The 13,427-nt window shown below is 40.6% G+C and overlaps 1 long non-coding RNA gene across 1 annotated transcript in view; it reads right to left on the bottom strand.

The window, feature by feature from the left end:
• Nucleotides 1-10,535, bottom strand: part of LOC120400308 — a 49,487-nt gene extending 38,952 nt beyond the window's left edge. The window contains exons 1-2 of the long non-coding RNA XR_005595707.1: nt 10,238-10,535; nt 8,262-8,395 (exon numbers count right to left, since the gene is read on the bottom strand). This is a non-coding gene — a long non-coding RNA (uncharacterized LOC120400308). The remainder of the gene's footprint in view (nt 1-8,261; nt 8,396-10,237) is intronic.
• Between the last annotated feature and the right edge of the window lie 2,892 nt (nt 10,536-13,427).

Here is a 13,427-nt window from a genome sequence, read left to right as displayed (position 1 = left end):
GGTTTTCATCATAATCAGATATAATGCTCTCCTATAACCTCTTTTATAATCTTTCCACTTAGGATTTGCAGAATAATTTTCTTTTACAGTATAAAAAAGTCCAGACACAATTTCAAATGGCATGAGAATCATTGTTTTACTTTAAAATATTTTTTAAAATACCCTTCTCAGACATACTTGTGCCTGCCCCTCTCTCTAAATGTTGAATTTTTATTTATTTGGTGACTAAGGCCATGTCTACACCAGTGAGCTTACAGTGGGGCAGCTGTACCACTGCAGCTGTGCCTCTGTAAGATCTCTCGTGTAGCTACGGTATGCTGATGGGAGAGAGCTCTTCTGTCAACATACTAAAATCACCTCAATGAGCAGCAGTAGCATGTCGGTGGGAGAAGCTCTCCTGCTAATATAGTGCTGTACACAATACCACTTATGTCACTCAGGGATGGTTTTTTTCACACCCCTGAGTGACATAAATTTTACCGACATAAGTGGTAGTGTAAACGTGGCCTAATCTCCTTGGATTAATATGTTCTTTTAAAACATGGGTAACAGACCCTCTGAATCAATTATTTTTCTAATTGGAACATATTCTTTCATGGTTTTGGAAATAGCTGAAGTTTACGGATTGCAAAGAGAGCTGCACTATCTAATTGCAAAGCCAAGGAAGACTGGTAAGTCAGTCGAGAGGGGTACATTTAAAAAAACCCAAACAAACCACAAGACAAACGGACAATGATAATACTGAGAGTGAGCTCAGAAAGTAATAGTAACAGCTCATTCAGAAATTGGGGAAACAAAACAGCACTCTTCAAATGGACAGTGGTTTGGCAGTGTCCTGGCAATGAGCAGAAAGGCCACAGTACAAATCCGTTGCATTGGGAGGAACTAAATATTTAACTGAATGAGTTTACACCATTGTGGCAGAGACAGGTCACTGTTGCTGCTTCCAGCCAATCAAAGATTTTCTTCCTTTCAAAGGATTTAATAGTACTTTCCTCAGAGCTCAGTTCCTTCAAGTGAGGATATGGTCTATTAATTTCATGCAGTGATGTCTAGTGGATAGGGCACTCAACTAGGAGCTGGGGGAAGGATAGCTCAGTGGTTTGAGCATTGACCTCTTAAACTCAAGGTTGAGAGTTCAATCCTTGAGGGGGCCATTTAGGGAACTGGGGTAAAAAACTGTGGAGATTGGTCTTGCTTTGAGCAGGGGGTTGGACTAGATGATGACCTCCTGAAGTCCCTTGCAACCCTCATATTCTATGCCTGAGTTCTATTCCCAGGCTAGCCTGTGGCCTGCAAGTCACTTCACACCTCCATTCCTTGTCTGTTTTGTTAATTTAGATTAGGGCAGGGACTGTTTCTTGCTGTGTGTATGTATAATGCCTTGCACAATGGAAGCCTTGATTACAATTGGGGCCTATAGGCACTACTGGAATATAAATAACATGTAACAAATGATCCACAAAGCTCCATGAACAACCACTTGGAGTAACTGTAGCTGTGGTATGAGGAGCTCACTTGGGCCTAAATCCTGTGCAGCCATGCACAACCCATGTATCTGGCTGTATGCTGGTCTGCTGTGTGTATGAGGAATCCTAGGTTATGGAGCCATTCCACAGCCCTGAGACTTCAGTCTTCTCAGTCCCATCTGTCCAGGGCCTGTACCATCCTGTTTCACTTTTGCTGCCAGGGAAGTTTGGGTTAAGATTTGTCCACATTCTCTATAGAAACAATTTTCAGGAAGATCCAAAACATAGGAGATGATCCTAAGTGGCCCAGGGCTAGTTCAGGCCATGGAGGGAGTAATAGTTGTGGGATGAATGAATTACAGGAAAATCAGGATGATGTATGGCAAAAGGCAGTAACTAGGCCACCGCCTCAAACCCATCTTATAAGAGTACCAAGGAGCAGAAAATGGTTCTAGCAATACTGCAAGACTATGTTCTTACATGGCTTGCTGAACAAATGGGTCAAAGCCAAATATGGACCAAATCCATTATAATACATAGATGCCATGCGGTTCAGAGCCCTGTAAATAAGTAATGGCTCAAATATAGATATACAAAATTGGTATTTCAAGAACTTAATGATCATAAATTATGCCTATTACAATGTGGTATACCTCATCCAATGTACTAAATGCCCCAATAACAATTTCGTTTGAAATGAGACAATTTCTATGCTCCTGCACAAACTCGCACAGACAAATATAAAAGACAAACACTATATCACCAGTGGTCAAAGACCTCTCACAAAATGATCAATCCATGTTTGACACCTTAGTCATTCTCAAAAGAAACCTGCACAACACCTTCAAAAGATGAGTCTGGGAAGCTAAATTCCTAACTAGGCTAGATACCAAAAATCATGGATTTAATAAAGCACAGTAACCACTCTCCCTTACTTTACTTATGACCGTAGACGTTTGTGGTACTCTGTACCTCAATGCAGCACCCTGAAACCCTGATATTCAACACTGTCATATAATTATGGTATGTTTCATATGAAGTATGCCTTGAGAGATATCATGGTAAAAGTCTTGATCTATTGCACATTAATATTTTGTTGGATTTTATGTGCTATCATTGTATGTGAAGATACGAAGTTTTCCTATGTGTGTTACTGAAATATGTTGTGAGGTTGGGAACACCCACAACCAGCTTTTCAGGTACAACAATGGAGTAGCCAGATGTGATGGTCCACTAAAGGGAATCCACTTGCCCAGCAGCCATCCCAGAAGACTTCTCGGAGAGAGCATATAGACAATGAAGACAACTTGACCCATGGGGGCTGGACCCCCAAGTCACAAGCAAAAGAGCTTTCCAGCAAGCTGAAAGAAACTATAAAAATGGGGGAGTGATGACAAGACTTAGAATCATAGAAGATTCAGGTTTGAAGAGACCTCAGATCATCCAGTCAAACTCCCTGCTCAAAGCAGGACCAACGCCAACTAAATCATCCCAGCCAGGGCTTTGTGAAGCTGGGCCTTTAAAACCTCTAAGGATGGAGATTCCACCACCTCCCTAGGTAACCCATTCCAGTGCTTCACCACCCTCCTAGTGAAATAGTGTTTCCTAATATCCAACCTAGACCTCCTCCACTGCAACTTGAGACCATTGCTCCTTGTTCTGTCATCTGCCACCACTGAGAATAGCCAAGCTCCATCCTTTTTGGAACCCGCATTCAGGTAGTTGAAGGCTGCTATCAAATCCCCCCTCACTCCTCTCTTCTGCAGACTAAACAAGCCCAGTTTCCTCAGCCTCTCCTAGTAAGTCATGTGCCCAATTCTCCTAATCATTTTCGTTGCCCTCCACTGGACTCTCTCTCCAATTTGTCCATATCCTTTCTGTAGTGGGGGGTGAGGGGTTCATGCTGGGGAAAGCATTCGTGTAACTCACTTGGATGTGTTCCTGCCTGGGGATGTCTGTAAGTGCAGCACCTGTCAGAGGTTTGTAGCTTGGTAACAGCTTCACAGGGTGAGAGGGATACCCCCCACATTGGTGGGACGGAGGGTTTAGAGGTCCCACAGTCCAGGTTGCACCCTGGAAACCCTGTCAGTGTTAATTGCCCACTTCACCTTGAATGGTCTCTTGCAACAGTGTTAACTCCTGATCTGTTCCACCCTTGTATTTAGTTGTGACACTTAGTATCTTTCCAAGACCTGAAGAAGATCTCTGTGGAAGCTCAAAATCTTGTCTGTCTTATCAGCAGAAGCTGATCCAAGAAAAGATTACCTCACCTACCTTGTCACTCAGTTAAATATTCCAGGGACCTGATCCTGCAGATGCTGCTGCCTATGTTTTATACAATTACTATGTATGTGAGTAGTTGAAGGATTGGGCCTTAAAGTAAGAGCTGCAATATAAACAAGCCTTACTGAATGTATGAAATTAATAAAAATTCCTATAAAATGCAGATTTCTATGAAACATGCAGGCAGCTGTCAGATGAAATGCATTCTTTAAAATTGAAGGCCTAAGTTCAGCCTTGGTGTAAATGGATGCAATCCTCCTCAAGCCCAGTGAAGTTGCACTGTCTTATGCTCCAGAAGCTAAAAATGCCCCAAAAGACAATGTGGTAAAGTAGGAATTTAGGGCTCCATTCTTGGTCCTCTGTGTTCCTGAGTGCCCACTTGCAATGCCTAGGGCCTGTGGTTTTTCAGCGGGATGAACACCTGCAGCTTGCATGGACTCCAAGAAGAGTGGTGGGTGCTTGCCATCTCTAAAAATCAGGCCTCAGGGTGTCATAAGTTGGGCATCCAAAAACTGTCACTTTCAGAATGGGAGGCCACTTTTAAAATGTGTGCCATACAGACTCGCAACAAGCATAAAAATTAAAAATCCTCTCTACAAAAACCTGTTTATTGCAGAGGTAAGATGTTGAATTAATTCATTTTCAGGAAAAAGTTAAGTCTTGTGAGACTGTAAATCCTGTCAGAAATACTTGTCCAACATTCCATGAGTAACCTTACCTCTTCACTCTAACTTTTTTTAATATACATTGTTTTGTGCCTGATTAGATTATTCTTTATGTGGGGCTTTTTTATTATCACTGTAAATGTGGATATTTTGGTGAATTATCAGTGGCAGTACTCACTGTTATGTTTCCTTCTTATTGTTTTGTAGAATTTCTGGCTGAACTTGTTTTAGTGTGAGTTCAGTCTAGAATGCCCCTCAGATGTGCAGGTGTATTTTTGAGTGATATAGGAGTGTTTGATAACTGTGTTGCTCACGGGGACACTGCCACTTTTGGAGCTGTTGCTGAGAAATGGAGATGACATGACAGCTGTGGATCAATGATATTGTGGGACCTGAGAACATTTCATGGGGGAAACAACAAACCCCCCCAAATACAGACCCCCTATGTTTAATACAAGAGGAATACAGATATATCAGACTCAGCAGTCAGGGGAATACTCTCAAGAACTTGGAAGTAAAAATAAATTACACAAGAATTTGGAGCAAAATTGTTTATCTGTGTATATGGGGGTGTGTACATATACACAGAGCAGGAATAAAATGGGACTACCCTTTGTTCTCTGATTGTCAGGGGAACGTAAAACAAAATCAGTTCTTGGCTTTTGGAACAAAGGTAGCATAGTTCCTTTGCTGTCAGCAAAAAGCATGAGCTGGTTAGACAAACACCTGTCAGAAAATACTTAGTCCTGCTGTGAGTGCAGGGGACTGGACTAGATGACCTCTCGAGGTCCCTTCCAGTTCTATGATTCTGTGATTGTATAAATGAGAACTCTTCTACCCCCACCCCCGGCACATGCTTTCAGAATTAACTAAATAACAGAAAACACTGTTTCTGTTCCAGATGGTGGTTAGTGCACTTGGTCACTTCTCAGCTGGCTCCAGTTTAGGAGGATAGTAGTCTTCCTTATTCACACTAGGCTTCTGGTGGTAGCCTCTTAAAGCTTCTTCCATCCCTGGGAAGAGAGAGAGAGTCATTCCCTTCCTCCTGGAAGATGGCTGGCTTAATTCTGACTGTTCTTTTTATATCCTGTTCCTTAGTAGCCTTAAATAATTTTCTGCAGAACTGGCAGGAAGGTATGCACCTCAAATAGCCCATCTAGCAGTATCCATCAGTAGCAATTTCTCTTACTAATTACAATCAGCTGATAACTACCTCAGACTGATTCACTGTGCAAATTCTAACAACAATGTTACATTGCAGTTATTTACTTATCACATGATCTTTTCACCTGAATTTCTATTATCTTAGTGGCCACAAAACGTAGTAATGCTGGTGGGCACCACAAACCATCATTCCCTTATTTTTCTATAGTGGGTGCAAAAAGTGCAAAGTTCAGATTGAGTAATAATTTGCATTCTAATGGCATGATCCAAAAGCCCATAGAAACAAATCCCCTTGATTTCATAACACCTAATACAGATGCCAATTTTTTCCAGTTCACTAATTTTTTGAAAATTATTTTGGGCTGAAATTTTCCATGCTTTGTATTAGTGCCAGTGTAACCCACTGGTGTTTAAAGTCTCACTCTGTCCCCAGTCCATAGAGGTTATAAATGTATTATAGCCCAAGCTAGAGAGGGTTGGCTCTTAAGCTCAAGCTACAGCAAATCATGCTTTTAGTTCTGCCAGTTCCTGGTTCAGCTCCTGGTATATTGGCTAAGATGGTGGCCATCAACATGCATGTTAACAGCACTGAGAACTAAAGGTGCATTTTACTCATGTATTACCATGGAGTTTAAAAATGCTTGCTAGAAACACTCCTGTTTCTTTTCTACATGATGTTTGTGGAAGAAACCTGTATTTTGTTTCCATTTTAGATGGAATAAACTATTATTTCATTAAATTGATTTTTATATTCAGATCTTGATCTGTTTTGTCATTGTGAATAAGAGAAAATGATTCCAGGTTTCTGGAATGTAGGGGATAGGTCTAGTTCTAGATCCCTTCTGTAGCTGGGAAATGTGCTATAGATAGTTATGTATGTCCTATAAATACCTGGACAGGGATGCTATCAGTGAAGATACAGAGAGATTTTACAAAACCTGCCTGTGTGAAATCACTTACTCAGCAATAGCTGGTGGCTATTGTGAGGGTCTTAAAATGAAACTCTTAAACAGATAGCTGTAGTGACTATCTTCCTAGGTACTTCTGTGGGCCACATTGCTATAACATGAGTGCCTCTGAGACACTACTGAATTTATCCCCTCAATAATTTTGTGATATAGGGAAGTGCTATTAATGCAATTTTACAGCTTGGGAAGTGAGGCAGGCAGATGGATTAATTTGCCCAAAGTTATGCAGGAATTCTGTGGCTAAACCAGGTCATCAAAATCCCGGTCTCGTGCCTTAAGTATAAGACCATCCTTCCCCTACATATTAAAGGTAAGATACCTTGTTAGTATGAAAGCAGGGAAGTTGGTGTTAATTTAAATGGCAGCTGCTTTAGAAGGAAAGATATTATGAACAGAATACTCAATGGGATGTTTTTGAAACCATTCTTGTTGACTCTATATTGTAGAATAATTTGATTTCTTACCTTTGATTTTTCTCATCCAGAGTTTGTTTTTGACTAAAAGAATAGGAGATATCAAGAAACAAACCAGGTTGAAAGGGATATTTTTTTTTACAATAGCTTGGACTAGCATTGGAAAAAGAAAATTGATGTAAATATAGGGGGTAATGAACTAAAAGAAATATGAAATCATTCAGCATTGTGATCAGGAAAGGGATCTGGAGGGCATATAAAAAGCACCAAGCTATCAGATGAGTGTAGTCCAGCATTAATAATTTGATACTTGTGTTCCTGTGATATATTAACAAACTTTCTGTGTAAAGCACTGATTAAACTTAATTTAAAAGGAAAGTGTTTGCTAAAGTAGCATTGCTCAAACAGGAGAGGAATTAAAAAGAATAATGGCCACAATCTATACCATTGAGCACAATTCAGAAACAAATACCAACATTTTCAAATGGGAGTACCTAAAGTTAGTCATCCTAATCCACAGTCAGATACCTAAATAAAAGCTACTTAATTTTGCTGAGCATCTGCAGCTCATGTTGACTTCAGTAGAGTTGCAGGTTGTCATCTCTAAAAATCAGACCACTTTTATTGAGGCATCTGTCAGAAAATTTTGGCCTGAGAGTTCAAAGAATTGAAGCAGAACTATTCATACATGGAGCAGTAAACACATAGAACAGGGGTGGCCAACCTGTGGCTCCAGAGCCACATGCGGCTCTTCAGAAGTTAATATGCAGCTCCTTGTATAGGCACCGACTCCAGGGCTGGAGCTACAGGCACCAACTTTCCAATGTTCTGGGGGGTGCTCACTGCTCAACCCCCCGGCTCTGCCACAGGCCCTGCCTTCCCACCCCTTCCTGCCCCCTCCCCTGAGCCTGCCATGCCCTCACTTGTCTCCCCCCCCCACCCCCGAGCCTCCTGCATGCCATGAAACAGCTGATTGAGAGGTGCAGGGATGGAGGGGGAGGTGGTGCTGACTGGCAGGGCTGCTGGTGGGTGGGAGGCGCTGGGAGCAGGGGGGAGCTGCTGGGAGGGGCAAGCTGCTGACGTATTACTGCGGCTCTTTGGCAATGTACATTGGTAAATTCTGGCCCCTTCTCAGACTCAGGCTAGCCACCCCTGACATAGAACAAGGACCCATCCTGCAGGATGGTGGGCACCCCGGTGGAGCATATCTTCATATGTACACCACTTCATTATTACTGTGATTTCTCATATTACATCTAGAAACAACATACAAATTATATAGTTACTCTATGTTTGTACCTTCAGGTTCATGCATATGGCTCTTGTAGACTCAACAGGAGCTATAAGCACACCCAGGGACAGAATACTTTGCCTTTCTCTCTAAGGCTATCAGTTCATGTTGACACTATGAAATGTCTGTCCAGTTCTGAGTGCTAAGTGATAAAACAGAAAGAAAGGATTACTCTGTGGAGAACTGCATAAATCATTGTAACTTAAAATATGAAAGATTTGGGGTTCTTTACCCTTTTAAGGCTGTTCCATATAACATGGCTTTTGGCTGCTTCTATGATATATGGGTTTTGACAGAACAATGCTTTTATTCTATAATTTCAATAGGCCTAAGACTATCCTGAGTTAATATACAGAAAAATGGATACATTGCTTTCAAAGCTTCATAGACTTCTTAGCAAACTTAGCAGGAGGTTCTATCTGCCAACCTTATTAAAATAAAATATTTAAAGTAAACTACACAAAGACTGCAGTTTCCCCCATTAATCTTTGTGGCAGATGCCACACTGCATCTAATAGAGCAGTTCCCCTTTAATGCTAATCCTATGTATGTATAAAAAAGTTTGATGTATAATGTTCTACAGCACTCTCCATTAAAGAAGTAACATTTGCTAGCTGATATTGCATAGCGGTAACTGAGAAACTGTACTACTCCATTATAACTGGAGCTGAATGGAAAAAAGTGCAGAGGCATGAAATTATCTATTCTAACCATGGAAATTTTGGGCTTGGATTGCTAATGTTTCAGGGTTATTTATAGAGACCAATACCTCAATTTCAATAGCCACATCCACCTACCTAAGGTATTTCTATGGCAACTGCTACCATAGTATCTGTGCCTCACACTACCCTTTGTCCAAGGTCACACTGGCAGCCTCTGGTAAAGGCAGGACTTGAACTCACATTTCCTGAGTTGTAGGTTGGTGTGCTAACTACTAGACAATCCTTCTGTTCTTTCTTCAGTGAATGTGTTCACATCTGTACTTATTCCAACCACTGTTTTTCCCATTGTTCTTTCCTATTGCAGCTGAGCCTCTTAGTATTAAACCCTCTTTTCTCTTTGAATCCCAAACTGATGCTGAATTCTCACTTTGCTGTCAGCCTCTACAAGCCTCTATTTGTGCTTTACTTGTTTGGCTTAAGTATATATTTTGTCTTTTAGAATAGGTATCTTAGATTCAACAGTAATATATTTGGAAATGTACACATGCTACACATGTAAAATAGGCACTCTAATACCCTACTGAAAACATGAACTACTTTAACTTCTGCATATCAAGTATACAACATCCTTTGTATTCTTTGTGAGTTCTAAGGACTCTGTGCCATCCTTGATAAAAATGAAAATCAAATCAGTTGTCGGATGCCATTAACCCATGCTGATTTGGCTTAGCAGCTTGCAACTCTTTTTAGCTTTTCAAATACTGTTGAATAATTAAAACAAGATCTCAGTAATGCATTTTGCTTGTAAATAAGGTAGATTTGTTCAGCAACAACAATAATTACTTTTAGAGTTTTGGACTTGATCAATACCACTTTCCTTGGGGTATTTCTTTCTTTGACACTTTATGCAGCTGTTGTGCATATGAAGCACATTCTGCATCTATTAATGAAATAAAAAATGGAGGATGCTTTGGTAAGCCAAAACCTCAGTGTTCACTGTACTGATGTATTTCTATTAAGCTCCATACTCACTATATCCAACTTATTCTGAGCTTTTGAAATGTTAAGTAGAGACCCTAGCATTCTCCCATTTATAAATCACATTCTCTCTGCCTCTTATGTCTACATGGTGTGATGTGTGAGCCTGGATTATATTTAATTTATATTTAAAAATTCTAACAAACTGTTTCATGTTGGGCAATCATCTGGGGGATTTTGCATATCAGCGTGTCTTGCTTGGGATGTGTGCTGTAGCATTAGGATACACTGTGGACAAGGATCTTATTCAAAGATAATAGAACAGTAGAGGAACCATGAATTACCTCAGTTTGGCTTCAGGATTTGCAAACTACACTTCCAGATCCAACAGACTCCCCAAGTTGCTGATTTTCCTCCCTGTCATTGTCTTGACTCTCATTTGTTTCTCAGTATGCATTACTGCATTCAACTGATTCCTAAATACTTCAGTTTTTCCACTGCATGGGCTGTAACTTTCCCTTGGTACCCTTTTGTAGTACGCAGAGGCCCTAAATTGCCAAATAGCTGTTAGCAATTTGGATTGTGTTTAGAATCTGAAGTAATGATTCAGTTTACTAGTGTGGGCATGCATGCACCCCACTCCTCTTCTTCCCCTCAGCAGATGAAACTCTTGAATAAGTGCAGAGCCTGAGGTACTGGGCATTCAATTTTTTTTTTAATGTGAGATCAGTGTGATGCTGTCAGACCCTATTCCAGCTCATGTTGAGGCCCCAGACCTCACAGAACACTGACAAATGCATAGCTGGAAACCAGTCTGGCTTACCTGTGGTATCAGTATTGTTAAAATAGATGCTAGTTATAAGAATGAGTTTTTGGTGTTTAATACATGCAGCATCCTACTTTATAATACCTTTATAGCATGGGATATAGATATTGTTTACTCTATAGCTATAAAATTTTTTGCTAAGACTGTAAATCTCCCACAGTCAGGAGAGAAGCATGAAATACTAGTTTACCACAAGACGTATTATCTCCTCCCCAACAAAAGAAGGTATACAGACATCAGACAAGCCATTGTAGACAAAATACTTTGCTGTATTCTTCAGCAGTGTGAGGGAAGCAAAGTATAAGGTCCTTGCCCCATCAGAGCTTGAACACTGTGGAAAAGGAATAAAATGCCTGTTAAGGAGAAATTGTTATCCTCCACCCCTCAGAGTTCAAGAAGATTTCTAAGCATAAGCAAGGGGTCCCCAGCTGTTTAGCTTGGGTTAACGCTAAAGGACATGTAGAGTTTGCTTATTATAGAAGCTATTAGGTTTCAAAAGATAAGACTAACTCATGTGTGTGTTACTGCTTTAACCTTGTAACTCTCATTTATTTTTCCTAGTTAATAAAACTTTAATTACAGGTTTGGCTTTGGTTTGAGATCTGAAGTACAGATGAGCTGGGGAAAATGACTGGCCCTTTGGGACTGAAAGTAACTTAAGTATTGATGTGATTTTGTGTGTAAGGGACAGGGCCACCCAGGGGTGGGGTGGGGGGGCGCAAGTGGGGCAATTTGCCCCAGGCCCCACAGGGGCCCCCCATGAGAATATAGTATTCTATAATATTCCACCATTTTTTTTATGGAAGGGGCCCCTGAAATTGTTTTGCCCCAGGCCCCCTGAATCCTCTGGGTGGCCCTGGTAAGCGACCCTCTATCACAAAAGATGGGCAGTATGATCGACTGGTCTGCCTAAGGTGTCTGTCTGTGACTCCATGTTAAGGCTGTTAATAGTGCTTTAGGAATTCCCACTTGTTTGGTGAAATCTAATTATACAACAGGTTTTGGGATTGTACCGGGTTTCTGGATAGTCTTCCCTGAGGTTGGCACTCACACTTGTGAGCCACTCAGACAATGTGAGAATTGGCTCTTGGTTTTAGCTGTCATACTTCCAGTTACTAGATCACCCACTCCTGTCCATTGAGCATCCAAAAGAAATGCTGCTTCTGTGATCATTCTGTTGGTACTAAAATTTTGAGTTGGCTATTTTGACTGATCTAGATTCAGAACATATGTATCCTCCGTGACTGCAAGTTAGATTGACAGTGACAATAATAAGCAACCAATGCATCAGGAAGGAAGTCAATCTCCATTATGATAACCATCTTGTGATAATGACTATACATAATGTTCACAGTGCAATGACTCTGATGAAAATCACTAAGTCTCAATCATGCTTTTTGAGACTATTGGAAACAAACTTGTCCTGGCTTCACTAGCACTTAAACCAACTTCCATATCAATGTAACGACAAAAAAACATTGCCAAGGAGTGGTTCAGTTTCTTGGAGTACACTTGGAGTACACAGGACTCCAAGTGGTGGTGTGGCTTAAAGATTCACTAAGGACTGATCTGTTAGTGGAGCTTCTGCAGCAGAAGGGAGAATAGGCTGTCTGCTAAGCTGAATCTGGGTAGGCACAAAATGGCCACATACAAGATACATGCCATTTTCCTGATGCATTTCCCTTTAGGGAAAGCTGAAGGATCTGAAAAATTCAGGTTCTCTTGTTTAAATAGTTCAAGACAGGGAGACATTAACTAAAAAAAGAATTTTAAGGTAGAAAACAGTGTAAATACCCTATTTATATGCACACTATACAGATAAATATTCAAAATTCAATGAGGTGTGACCTAAGCAGGTCTTGTTAGCTAAATAGTCTTCCTGTGTATACATACAGAAATGTAAAAGCACTTTTCTCTATAGTTGATTAAAACAATCATTCCTTTTGAAAAGACAGATGTTTTGGGAAGAAAGGGGGAAATGCCTGACTTGACTAATTGTGACTAGAATATATTGAGCCTGCAGTTAATTAAAATCAATTATAGCCTTGCAGCCCTATTGAAAATGCCAAGAGACAATACCGCATTGCCTACTGAATTTCAAAAACTCTTTCCTTGGCATTCAAGCAGCATTCCCAAATGTGGCCAAAGTCAGAACCTGGGTTCAGGAAGTTCCTGCCCACACTTCAACTATCAAGCTGAAATGAGGCCAGAGCTGTCTTGTGTGTCTCTTTTTCTATTCACTGTGTGGGAGAGCATTCTCATGGAACTCCAACTGTAGAAAGTATGAGAAATTCTAGTCCCAGTGTACTCACAACACTGTTAAAGTATAGTGTTAGAAGACCACTTTTTTCTGATGTTCTGGTTGAAAACAGAGGCACAGGTACTGTAGTAGGAAAACCAGAAACACAAGCAAAGAAATAAGTGATGATATGGGCTGAATGCAGACATTCTTGAAAAGAACAAAAAACAGGAAGCAGTTGTGTCTAGGGATGGTATGAAATGATGGAAGCATCTCTGATGGGGCTGTGTGGATAAAAGTCAGTCAAGATTTGAACCCCAAACTGTGGTGAGCAATCTGTTAAGCAGTGCTTTTCCAGTGATGACAGCCTTTAATAGAGGCATTTTTAACACAAGAATGAAAATAACGTTAAAATGTAAACTAAATGAGAGCTGGTTCTCTGTGCAGTGTTTCAGACCACTTCAAACCT

This window comes from Mauremys reevesii, linkage group 3, assembly GCF_016161935.1.
Source record: "Mauremys reevesii isolate NIE-2019 linkage group 3, ASM1616193v1, whole genome shotgun sequence".
Classification (NCBI taxonomy): Eukaryota; Metazoa; Chordata; order Testudines; family Geoemydidae; genus Mauremys; species Mauremys reevesii.
The sequence above is the reverse complement of the archived record's forward strand: the minus strand, read 5'-3'. Positions and strand labels throughout refer to the sequence as shown.